Consider the following 12003-nt stretch of genomic DNA (forward strand, 5'->3'; position numbering starts at 1 on the left):
GAGTGAAATTTGGGGATTAAAGATTATACACTTTATTAAGTTTTTGACCTCTGAGGGATTTCATTTATTTTCTTGCCAGTTCATGGTGAGATTTTAAAACATTTTTTTTGAAATGAAAATTTTGGTGTTTTAAACTGGTAAAGTTTCCTTTTCTTCTTCTTAAAAATATTTGGTTCACTACAGTGCCTGCAACGTTATTTCTTTATATACACTATATTTTTAGTATCTACTCTATGTCTGATACTTTTGCACATAACCCAGTGTGTGTGTGTGTGTGTGTGTGTGTGTGTGTGTGTGTATGTGTATGTGTATTTTAATAGGCATATTTTACCCATTAGTATTCACTGAATGTTTGGTCTTACCCATGGCATCTTGTGTTAGGTTTTCAAATTATTATGCTTTCTTATTGTTTACCCTTTTCTGAGTTTTGTCTTGAATTTTCTTTAAATTTCCTTGTGACTTGGAAGTTAAATATGTCTAATTTTTGTTGTAATTGTGGGTATGTTTAACATTTGCACTTAGCATTGGAACAGTAGCTGTGGAGCTCCCCTAAGCTATATGAGCGTCAGCATGTTCTTTTCTTCCTTCCCTTTATAGCCTAAATTTTGTTGAAATAATTAGAAATGTTTGTTCATATAATTTTTTTTTAGCAATTTGCTTTTTCAAGTCTCCTTGCTGAATATTTATATCATGATTTCAACACCATTAGCATACATAATTTAGATCACTGTAGTTTTGTTACCTTTATTGCTCACTGCTATTTGTTTTATACTCATCTATATCTATACTTTCAAATATCTTCTACTTTCTTGAGTTCTTTATTTTTTAATTGATTGTATGTCCCCCTTTCTTAAGAATTTTTTTTCCAGAAAGAATATGTGGAAAGTACATTGTTATCTTTCTAAGTCTATTAATATTTTTCATTTGCTTTATAATCATGATAATTACAATATTGATAATTTAGTTAAATTTGGGATTCTTACTAGGTCACAGTTTTTTACCTTCAAAGTCCTACAAACCTTACTCCATGGTCTTTTAGCAGTTAATACCCTTCCCCCCCCTTTTTTAAAAAAAATCTTGGTGGAGGTTCCTATGTCTATTTAATTTTTTTTCTCCTTGACATTCAGAAATTCTGGGATGTGTTTATCTTTTATGATTAATTCTGCCAAGTTCTGTGCATAATTTCAGTTTGAAAAACTCATTTTTAAGCTCCCCCAACCCCCTATTATTTACTTAATATTTCTGCTTTACTTATCTCTCCCTTCTCTTTCTGGAATTCCTGTTATATACATATTTGATCTTCTGGATCTGTTGTTCAGGTTTTATCTTTTTCACTGATAATGTCTTGTTTTTTATTATTTTCCTGTGGACGCTGGGAGATTTCATTGAGCACTAATTTTCTGCGGTAGCCAGTCTGCATTTCACTGTCTCTGTTCTTTAGGCCACTAGTTTCACTTTTTGTTTTCAAATGCTATTTCTTGTTACTCCCTTTTCACCTTTCCTTGAAGTAATGTTTGTTATCACTGATTCATTATCAGTTTGAAGTTCATTGAGAATGTAAATTTTAAAATTTGTAAGCTTGTCTTGTTTCTTGCAGTTATTCAGATTATTCCGTGTCTCTTAAAATATTCGAGTCTCTTCTCCTATCTAGTTTGCTTGCTTGTCTGCTTGCTCATCTGCCAAGTGAGGTCTAGTTTATGCAGTATGGGGAACTGAAATAATGCTTTATCGGAAATTGTGTAGACCGTGTTCAGTTCTTTTCATTACAGTCAAACATAGGGGAAAATTTAGATTTATTTTAATTTCTCATCAGCAGCTTAGAGTTCTGATAGTTTTTGTGGGGTAGAGGTGGAGCTGTAGGCAGTGGGAGACAGCTGCAGGGCAAAGTTCCCCTTTGTTGCAGAACAGTCTCTCTTTTGTGTTGTCTTGGCAGCTCTGAGCCTACTGGAGTAGTTTCCCTTCCCCTTGCATAGCTGGCTGGCCTGGCATCCAGGCAGAACCTGTGTCATGACTCTTTGTCCAGCACTGCCTTGCTTCCAGCCTCTGCTCCTATCCAGAAGCTGCCTGCAGGCTCTGAAGATGAGATCCTGGTGGACTTGGCCCCCCTCTTTGTAGTGGAGTTTAAAGTTTGAGACTGATAGCTATTGTGTTCCAACCCTGGCTTTGCTATATTAGCTGTGTAACATTGGGCATCTTGTTTAAACCTCCGAGCACCAGTTTACTCGTGTGTATAATAATATTTAAATTTATTAACACTCTAAGGCACTTAGTAGGGTGTTTGATTCTCAATAGCTAATGAATGGCAGCAGTTTTATTGTTGAGGTTTTGGGAACTAGCTGCTGATTAGGCTCTCCATTCACTACTCTGTTTTCTAAGCCATCTCCTGCTCACTCTCCTCAAGGGTTCAGGTTTTGGATGGGGCTCCTGTGAAGTGGTCAGTTTGTGGTGAAGAATTTTCTCTATCAAGTCAGTTGGGTCATTTTAGCAAGGAATGATGAGACAAAGTCGTGGTAATATGCATCATGTTGGTTCCAGATACTCACATATAATTCTTTAAACCACTGACTTTTATTTTAATAAATTATGTGAGGTAAGGGTCCACTTTTTGGGAACTAACTAATTAGGGCATCGCCGTTTATTGTATAATTCATCTTTCCCTCACTATAATAACTTTTTAGTATGCTAATTAGTATATATGCTTTTAATTCGGTTCCATTGGTCAGTCTGCTTAATTTAGTATAATACCATGATATTTGAGTCTTCCTTCAGTGACAAGAATAATTGTTAAGTGCATAGGGATTGGAGACGGATTTCCGGTTTGAATTCTGACTTCTTTAATGCCTGAGAGGATGAGTAAATTACTTAATCTCTCTGGACCTCAGTTTTATCATCTTGAAAATGGGCATAGTGATAGTGCCAATCTGTAGGATACATGTAAAGATTAAATCATAATTCTCATAAAGTAATTAAAACTGAACTTGGCTCAGTGTAAGTGCTTAATAATTGTTAGTTATTATTACATCTTAAAATATCTTTCCATGTGTAACACAGACTTTTTAAAAAACATTTAACTTTATTGTTTATATTATTAGAGATGTCCCCTTTGTTTTTTTCCCCCCATTGACCCCCTCCATCCGGCACTCACCCCTCCAAAGCCTTCACACACTATTGTCTGTATTCATGGGCCATGCATATATGCATATAAGTTTCCCATTTAATTTCCTCCCAGCCACTTTCTCACCCCCACCTTCTCTCTGAAATTAATCAGATTGGTTCATGGTTATATGTTTCTGGATCTGTTTTGTTCATCACTTTATTTTGTTCATTAGATTCTACATATGAGTGATATCATGTGATACTTATCTTTCTCTGACTGGCTTATTTTGCTTAACATTATATACTCCAGGTCCATCCACACTGTTGCAAAAGGTAAGAGTTCCCTCTTTTTTGCTGCTGCATAGTATTGCATTGTGTACCACAGCTTTTTTATCTCTTCATTTGCCGATGGCACTTGGGCTGTTTCCAAATCTTAGCTATTGTAAATTGTGCTGCTATGAACATAGGGGTGCATATATTCTTTCTGATTGGTGGTTTGGGTTTCTTAGCATATACTAGTATTCCTAGAAGTAGGCTCACTGGGTCAAATGGCAGTTCTATTTTTAATTTTTTGAGGAAACTACATACTGTTTTCCACAGTGGGCTGAACCAGTCTGCATTCCCAGCAGCAGCGTACTAGTGTTTGCGTTTCTCCACATCCTCGCCAAGACTGTAGTTTGTTGATGTAGCCATTCTGATAGGTGTGAAGTGGTACCTCATTGTTGTTTTAGTTTGCATCTTGGATAATTAGTGACTTTGAGCATTTTTTCATATGTCTGTTGGCCTTCTTTATGTCTACTTCGGAGAAGTATCTATTTAGGTCTTTACCCATTTTTTAATTGGATTGTTTGTCTTACTTTTGTTAAGTTTTATAAGTTCCTTTTATATTTTGGATATTAACCACTTATTGGATGTATAATTCGCAAATATATTCTCTCATGCAGTGGGCTCTCTTTTCAGTTTGTTGATGGTTTCTTTTGCTGTACAGATATAGTCCTATTTGTTTATTTTCTCCTTAGTTCCCTAGGAGGTGTATCTGTAAACATATTGTTATGAGAGATGTCTGAGATTTTGCTGCGTATGGTTTCTTCTAGGATTCTTATGGTTTCCGACTTACATTTCAGTATTTTATCCATTTTGAGTTTATTCTTCTGTACGGTGTAAGTTGGTGGTCTAGTTTCATTTTTTTAAAAAAATATATTTTTATTGATTTCAGAGAGGAAAGGAGAGGGAGAGAGAGATGGAAACATCAATGATGAGAATTGGGAATCATTGATTGGCTGCCTCCTGCACATCCCCTACTGGGGATCGAGCCCGCAACCCAGGCATGTGCCCTTGACCTGGATTTGAACCCGGGACCCTTCAGTCCACAAGCCAACACTCTATCCACTGAGCCAAACCAGCCAGGGCTAGTTTCATTTTTTTTTTTTCATGTACCTGTCCAATTTCCCCAACACCCTTTATTATTGAAGAGATTGTCTTGACTCCATTGTATCATCTTGCCTCCTTTGTCAAATATCAATTATGTGTAATGTCTTGGGTAGATTTCTGGGGTCTCTGTTTCATTGATCTATGTGCCTGTCCTTGTGCCAGTACCAGGCTGTTTTGATTACAGTGGCTTTGTAGTGTAACTTCTTTTTTCTTCAGTTAAATCTTTATTGTTCAGATTATTACATTAGTTACTCTTTTTTCCCACCATAACTCCCCTCCACCCAGTTCCTACCCCACCCTCCGCCCTCACTCCCCACCCACTGTCCTCATCCATAGGTGCATGATTATTGTCCAATCTCTTCCCTCACCCCCACACCCCTTCCCCCGCAAGAATAGTCAGTCTACTCCCTTTCTATGTCCCTGATTCTATTATAATCACCAGTTCATTCTGTTCATCAGATTAGTCACTTGATTTTCAGATTCACTTGCTGATAGCTGTGTATTTGTTGTTCATAATTTGTATCTTTACCTTTTTCTTCTTCTTCCTCTTCTTAAAGGATACCTTTCAGCATTTCATATAATACTGGTTTGGTGGTGATGAACTCCTTTAGCTTTTTCTTATCTGTGAAGCTCTTTATCTGGCCTTCAATTCTGACTGATAGCTTTGCTGGATGAAGTAGTCTTGGTTGTAGGTTCTTGCTATTCATCACTTTGAATATTTCTTGCCACTCCCTTCTGGCCTGCAAAGTTTCTGTTGAGAAATCAGCTGACAGTCGTATGGGTATTCCCTTGTAGGTAACTGGGTTTCTTTCTCTTGCTGCTTTTAAGATTCTCTCTTTGTCTTTTGCTCTTGGCATTTTAATGATGATGTGTCTTGGTGTGGTCCTCTTTGGATTCCTTTTGTTTGAGGTTCTCCGCGCTTCCTGGACTTCTAAGTCTATTTCTTTCACTAGGTAGGGGAAGTTTTCTGTCATTATTTCTTCAAATAGGTTTTCAATATCTTGCTCTTTCTCTCATCTTCTGGCACCCCTATAATTCGGATGTTGGTACGCTTGAAGCTGTCCCAGAGGCTCCTTACACTATCTTCATATTTTTGGATTCTTTTTTCTTTTTGTTTTTCCGGTTGGGTGTTTTTTGCTTCTTCATATTTCAAATCTTTAACTTGATTCTTGTGACCCTCTGGTCTGCTGTTGGGAGTCTGTATAATATTCTTTATTTCAGTCAGTGTATGCTTAATTTCTAGTTGGTTCTTTATCACAACATCGAGGGTCTCATTAGGTTTCTTGAGGATCTCACTACATTTATTGGCGGTCTCACCAGTCTTTTTGAGGGCCTTATTAAATTTATCGGCGGCTTCTAGACAGTTCTTTAAAGACCTTAAAAGTGTGGTTTTGAACTCTATATCCAACAGTTTGCTTTCCTCCAATTCTGTTGTTTGTGTCTGTTTCTTTGTCTCGGTATTTTTTATGCTTTGCTGTGTCGATAGAGTGCCTTTCTGTGCTAAGTGTCCCAATTACCTGAGGTAGACACTCTTGGTGCACCCCCTTGTGGGCTTTTTGCACAGTCTTGTTGTAGTTAAGCCTTGATTGTTGTAGTTATCACTGTGAGGAATTGACCTCCAGGCCAATTGGCTGTGAGAATCAGCTGTGTCTGCAGTGGGAGAACTTCTGTGCTGGAGACACCCCTCTGGGGCTAGACTTGCTTCGATGGGGCTTTGGTGCTCACTGAGTCTGCCCCCTGAGTGTGTCTTTTATGGTTCCACAGAGCTGAAAACTGGATGGTCCTACTCTGACCTCTGGGCTTCCTGGCTCCTGGATCTCTAGGGAGGTGCTAATCTAGCCTTTGCCTGAGGCTATCCAGCAAAAGTCTCCCTGCAGGGCTTGGGCGGGGTGGGTCTCTCAGGATCAACAGGGCGGGGTTAGCAATTATGGTTGCTCTCAGTCTCGCCCTCAGAGGCTCTGCTTCTCAGTGCCCCAGTAATCGCTGCAGCCCCATGGAGAGAAAGCTGCCCTGGGTTCTGAGTGATGCCAGACAGTCTCGCTTCTCCCGTATGAGTCTGGGTCCCTAGAGACTCGCCCGGAACTGGAGCTCAGAGCCTGAGACTCCCTCCTGATTGAAAACGACAACCACGCCCTCAGCCGCCAGCCCGCTCCGCATGCACTCCGCACCTTAGTATTTTACTTCAGCACTGCCCCTCCTCTGAGTCTCGGTATGTTTTTCTCTTTCCTCCTAGTTGTAGAACTTCCACTCAGCCAGCCTTCCTGTGGTTCTGGATGATGTCCGTCCCATCTTTTAGTTGTATTTTTGAAGTGGTTGTTCGAGGCAGCAAACTCCGGTGTTTACCTATGCCGCCATCTTGGTTTCTCCTTTGTAGTGTAACTTGATAACTGGTAGTGTGATCCCTCCAACTTTGTTCTTCTTCCTCAAGATTCTTATGGCTATTCGGGGTCTTTTTTGGTTCCATATACATTTTTGGAGTGTTTATTCTAAATCTGTGAAATATGCTATTGGTATTCTAATAAGGATTTCATTGAATCTATAGATTGCTTTGGGTAGTATGGCCATTTTAATGATGTTTATTCTACTAATCCACGAACACCGTCTATTCTCCCACTTGTTTATATTTTTCTCTCTTTTTTCAATGTTCTGTAGTTTTCCGAGTACAGGTCTTTTACCTCCTTGGTTAAATTTATTCCTAAGTATCTTAATTTTTTTGTTGCAATAGTAAAATAGATTATTTAGTTTCTCTTTCTGAGAGTTCATTATTGGTGTATAAAAATGCCATTGACTTCTTGGTGTTGATTTTGTATCCTGTTATGTTGCGGAATTCATTTATTGAATCTAGTAGTGTTTTGGTGGAGTATTTAAGGTTTTTATGTACAATATCATATCATCTGTGAATGACAGTTTTACTTCCTTTTTTCCAATTTGGATGTCTTTTATCTCTTCTTCTTGTCTGATCACTGTGGGTAGGACTTCAGTACTATCCTATATAATAAAGAGGTAATATGCAAATTGACAATCACTCCAACACACAAGATGGCCGCCCCTATGTGGACACAAGATGGCCAGCAGGGGAGAGCAGTTGGGAGGGACCAGGCCTGTAAGGGAGGGCAGTTGGGGACAATCAGGCCTGCAGGGGAGGGCAGTTAGGGGTGACCCAGGCCTGCAGAGGAGGGCATTTTGAGGGGATGAGGCCTGCAGGGGAGGGCAGTTGCAGAGGAACCCAGGCCTGCAGGGGAGGGCAGTTGGGGGGGACCCAGGCTTGCAGGGGAGGGTAGTTAGGGGTGATCAGGCTGGCAGAGGAGGGTATTTGGGGGGACCAGGCCTCCAGGGGAGGGCAGTTGCGGGGGACCCAGGCCTGCAGGGAAGGGCAGTTGGGGGGATCCCAGGCCTGCAGTGGAGGGCAGTTGGGGGGACCAGGCCTGCAGGGGAGGGCAGTTAAGGGCAATCGGGCTGGCAGAGGAGGGCAGTTAGGGATGTCCAGGCTGGCAAGGGCGGGCAGTTAGGGGTGACCGGGCCAGCGGTCCTGGATTGTGAGAGGGATGTCCGACTGCCCATTTAGGCCCGATCCCACCGGAGATCCTGATTGGAGAGGGTGCAGGCTGGGCTGAGAGACACCCCCCGCTCCCCCGCCCCATGCATGAATTTTGTGCACCGGGCCTCTAGTGTTGAATAAGAGTGGTGAAAACAGACATGTTCCTGTTCTTAGGGGAAATGCTTTTATTTTTTGCCCATTGAGTATGAGGTTGGCTGTAGGTTTATCATATTATGTTGAGGTATGACCCCTCTATTCCCACTTTGCTAGAGTTTTTATCAAAAAAGGGCATTGGATTCCTAGCCAGTTTGGCTCAGTGGATAGAGCGTCAGCCTGTGGACTGAAGGGTCCCAGGTTTGATTCTGGTCAAGAGCACGTACCTTGGTTGCAGGCTCCTCCTGGTCTGGGCTTGTGCAGGAGGCAACCATTCCATTTGTTTCTCTCATATCAATGTTTCCCTCTCTCTCTCTTCCTCCCACTCTCCCTAAAAATCAATGGAAAAATATCCTCATGTGGATTAACCCCTCCCCCCCCCCACACACACACACAAAAAGGGCATTGGATTTTGTCTAATGCTTTTTCTGTATCAATTGATATGCTCATGTGATTTTTGTCTTCCAATTTGTTTATGTGATGTATCACATTTATTGATTTGTTGTTTATTGTACCAGCCTTGCATCCCCGCAATAAATCCCACCTTGTCATGATGTATGATCTTTTAAAGATATTGCTGGATCCGATTTGCTAATATTTTGTTGAGGATTTTAGCATCTATATTCATCAGGGATATTGGCATGTAATTCTCTTTCTTTATAGTGTCTTTTATCTGGCTTTGGAATTAATTAGGCTAATGCTAGCCTTGTAAGGAGAGCTTGGAAGTGTTCCTTTCTTTTGGAATTTTGGAATAATTTGAGGAGGATGTTAGTTCTTCTTTGAATATTTGGTAAAACTCCCCTGTGAAACCTTCTGGACCAGAGCTTTTGTTTGCTGGGAGTGTTTTGATTACTGCTTCTATTTCACCAATAGTTATCAGCATATTCAGGTTTTCTGATAATTCCTGCTGGAGTTTTGGAAGATTATATTTTTCTAGGAATATGTCCATTTCATCCTTGTTAGAATATAGTTGTTCATAGTATTTTTTTTAGGATCCTTTGTATTTCTATGGGGTCAGTTGTTACTTTCCCTCCTTTGTTTCTGATTTTGTTTATTCAGGTCCTCTCTTTGTTTCTTGATGAGTCCTGCTAAACTTCCTTCTCCCTTATTTTCCAGCAGAGTTATGGCTTTACTTCTATAAATCCAATTAAATGGATTTCTATCACACTGACAAAACCCAGAGTTGGAGAAGGTAGGGAGATATACATAGCTGTCTCACAAGGAAGCCTTAATCTTTTTAAGTGGCATAAGAAGAGTTGAGAGAGAAATTATAAGTGATCATAATTTTCTTTGCTACAGCATAACTCAGAGAATTTCACAGAGCAAAAATGATCAAATCCATACCTCAAAAATTGCTAAAGGTTCATCAATCTTATTTATCTTTTCAAAGAATGAGCTCTTGGTTTTATTGATTTTTTTTTTTTTTGTCTCCATGTCATTTATTTCCCCTCTGATCTTTATTATTTTCCTTCTTCTACTTACTCAGGGCTTTTCTTTTTGTTTTCTTTCTAATTCTTCAAGTTGTAGGGTTAGATAGTTTATTAGAAGTTTTTCTTGTTCTGTGATGTAGGCCTGTAGTGCTATGAACTTCCCTCTCAGGACTGCTTTCACTGTGTCCCATAAATTTGGGGTTGTTGTGTATTCATTTTTATTTGTTTCCAGGAAGTTTTTATGTCTTTCTTGATCTCTTTGATAACCCATTCATTGTTTAATAACATGCTATTTAGCCTTCATGTGTTTGAATGCTTTTGAGTTTTTTTTTTTATTGTAGTTGATTTTAATTTCATGCCATTGTGCTCCAAGAAGATGCTTGATATGATTTCGATCTTCTTGAACTTGTAGACTTAGTTTGTGTGCTAACATATGGTGTATCTTTGAAAATGTCTCATGTGCAATTGAGAAGAATGTATATTTTGTTGCTTTGAGATGAAATGGTCTGTAAATGTCAATTAATTCCATCTCATCTAAAATGGAACACAGACTTTTATTTTTGAGTCTAGCTTCCAAAACTGGAGATTTCAAAGATGTTAACTTTCCTCCTCCTTCATCAACTTCTTTCTCCCTTATTTTCCAGCAGAGTTATGGCTTTACTTCTATAAATAACACCAAGAACTAGTCTTGCAAAGCCTGGAGGTGTGTTTTTGAGGGAAAGTGGTTGGAAACTTGGCTCTGTTAGGGCCAGGATCCCATTTTTACCCTCTTTGTGTTTCTTGTACTAGTCCTGGTTTGTGGTAAATACTCAATACATAATTTTCAAAATGAAGAAAAGGTAATATCTTCAGCCTTTTAATAATCAAAGATTTGAAGATATTAAGGATCCAGGTTAGGGTCAATTAAACTTTTGTAAATTTACAGTATCTTGTAGCACCTTAAAATTGGAAAAGGCTGATTTTTCTCATATATTCAATACTAAAAGATAACTTTAGTAGAGCAAGGAGAATTTTTTTAAAAAAAATATATTTTTATTGATTTTAGAGAGAGGAATGGAAAGGGATAGAGAGATAGAAACATTGATGAGAGAGAAACATCATTGATTGGCTGCCTCCTGTGGGCCCCCTACTGTATATTTAGCCCAGGCATGTGTCATGACCAGGAATCGAACTGTGACATCCTGGTTCATGGGGCGATGTTCAACCATTGAGCCACTCTGTCTGAGCAAGGAGAACTTTTTTGCTTCTTCACAGGCTGGGGTAACTTTTCTCTCGTTCTTCCTCTCACTGGCTTGGGGACCACAGGCAGGTTATCATCTGTATACTGCAGTTCTTTACTTCTACGATGTGAACACAGTCTCTCCTCCTGGAACTTCCGTGAGGATTAAATGAAGGAAAGCAGGTAAAGTACAATGTATCTTCTATAACAAGTGCTCAGATGTTATTGTCTGTCAGTTTGTGCTACAATAACAAATTGCCGCAGACTGAATGGTTTTCTCACAGTTCTGGAGGTTGAAGTCTGAGATCGAGATGCCACCCTATCGTGGGTTCTTTGTGAGCCTCTATTTCTGATTTATAGATGGCTGTCTTCTCATTGTTTCCTCACGTGGCAGGGAGAGAGCGAGAGATCATTTCTCTGGTGTTTCTTCTCATAAGACCACTAATCCCATTCAAGAGAGCTCCACCTTCGTGGCCTAATCTCCTTTCAAAGGCCCCACCTCTTAACACCATCCCATGGGTGTTAGGATTTCAACATACGAATTTTTGGGAACACGCAAACATTTAGTCCTTAATAGTTGCTATTAATCTTTCTACTACTATTATTTAACTTTCTCAGCTAATAGAAGGAAAAATGGAAGTTTTACTCTAATCGTACCATCACTCTCTATTTCTTTTCTGGTGTCTCCCATATCTGGGCAGTGAGTGCCAGAATGGAACTTTTTTCTCAGATTCTTCATGTACTTTATTTTGGCTTCACTCTTATTTTATTTTTTTAAGAATTTATTTATTTATTTATTGTTGACAGTGTTAGCGATGTCCCCCATTTCCCAACCTCCTACCCTTTGCTACCTAGCCCCCACCCTACCCCAGGCCTTCCCCACACTATTGTCTATTTCTGTGAGTTATGTATATATACATATATGTTCTTTGGTTAATCTCTTCCCATCCCCTCCACCACCCTCCCCACTGAGATGTGTCATTATGTTCCATATATCCATTGGCTTTACTCTCAATGGAAGGGATGCCCACCAGAAAGAAGTTTCTTCATTTTTTTTTATAATGTGCTAGATGCCAACCCTTTGTTTTGCTTTATATATCAGGAGGTAAGACAATTATACATTGGGCAGTTGGAGA

At 39.6% G+C, this 12003-nt stretch overlaps 1 protein-coding gene across 1 annotated transcript in view; it reads left to right on the forward strand.

The window, feature by feature from the left end:
• Positions 1 to 12003, forward strand: part of WDFY2 (WD repeat and FYVE domain containing 2) — a 222229-nt gene that overhangs the window by 49052 nt on the left and 161174 nt on the right. The window lies entirely within an intron of this gene.

Source organism: Myotis nattereri (assembly GCF_964212035.1).
Source record: "Myotis nattereri genome assembly, chromosome: 2".
Lineage (NCBI taxonomy): Eukaryota > Metazoa > Chordata > Mammalia > Chiroptera > Vespertilionidae > Myotis > Myotis nattereri.